The following is a 1,401-nucleotide window of genomic DNA, read 5'->3' on the forward strand; positions in this document are numbered from 1 at the left end:
TTCTTAAATAATACATTCAAAAAAAAAATTACATACATAATATAATATAATGTTCACGATTGACGAGTCTTATATTATTAATTAAATAACTAAGAAAGAGTGATTTACAAATTAAAGGATTATTGATAGTGATACATTTAACCATTTCCAACTTTTTCCTCCTTGATCAAGTCTTAATTGATAAATGTACGTCCTTGTAGTCAATTTACTCATCAATAATAAAGTATGTTTTTTATGAACTTTTTAAACTTGCTGCTAATTATAAAAAACAAAACAAAAAACCACTAATATTTTTTTAAATTGATTTTTAGGCTGGACCGATGGGTTCGGTTTGATTCTATCAACCATGAAAAAATCTAAATGATGAAGAGAGGTCTTAATTATTTCAATAAAAAAATTAAAACTGATCTAACTTAGCTTGCATTAAAAAAAAAAAAAATTCATTAATTAAGGTCCAATCTATGACATCGTGTGTGAATGGAAATCCCTTATCAAAGAGGCCAATAAGAACGTTTAATTCCTTTGCTGCTAATCTATACTTTTCTTTCTCTTTATTTCAATTATTTTCCTTACCACTTTTGTAGGTTCTTTTTTGTCAGTTAACATATTATATCATATACCTATAAATTTCCAAATATAGTAGCACTCCTCCATATGAATGAAGAAATTTAATAGTGTTGAAAACATATATATGTTTAATTATTAATAATAAGCACAATGCATCACATCAAACAAAAAATAAGGTCACTATCAATAATGAAGAGACATTAATTTTGATGTATAAATAGAAATATCATGTTCAAAATCACCTAAGTGGTCAATGCTTCTTTATTCATCAAAAGAAAGCTATGAGAGCTTGAGGAGGAGTCCTAGGTCTAAATTTATGGTAATGTATTATATTTATTGGGGCAATTTAATTAATTAATTATAATCTACTTATTAGGTTGTATAATAAGAACAATCATCATATGCTAATTATTATTATATTAAGCATTTTTTTTAGGATTTTCTTTTTGGGTTTTAGCATATTCATTTTTAAGTGGATAGATCAATTATATTGCTTGCTTATTTTCAGTTTAATATCAATAAAAAAATAGTGGTCACTATTTTTAATATTTGTTATTTTAGGTTGTCAAACAAATGTATTATTTGATATGACATTTTAGAAATATGTAAATAATAAATTAAAAATGGAGACTTTTTTTCCATCCATCTAACAATAATACAGTATCATGATTTGACCTCTCATTTCTCACGTGTGAGATCCAAAATCTCCTACCTATAAATTTTTTAAATTAATTTTAAAAGTGTTATGACGAGCGAGAGGAGCGAGTCAAATTTAATAAATTTTTTTGTTATATTCTTTATACATATTTTTTAACCATTAAAATATAATCATGA

The 1,401-nt window shown here is 24.6% G+C and overlaps 1 protein-coding gene across 2 annotated transcripts in view; it reads right to left on the minus strand.

Moving 5' to 3' along the window:
- Positions 1-1,401, minus strand: part of LOC107624247 (probable L-gulonolactone oxidase 6) — a 7,127-nt gene that overhangs the window by 3,347 nt on the left and 2,379 nt on the right. The gene's annotated exons all lie outside the window — the stretch shown is intronic.

This window comes from Arachis ipaensis, chromosome B02, assembly GCF_000816755.2.
Source record: "Arachis ipaensis cultivar K30076 chromosome B02, Araip1.1, whole genome shotgun sequence".
Classification (NCBI taxonomy): domain Eukaryota; kingdom Viridiplantae; phylum Streptophyta; class Magnoliopsida; order Fabales; family Fabaceae; genus Arachis; species Arachis ipaensis.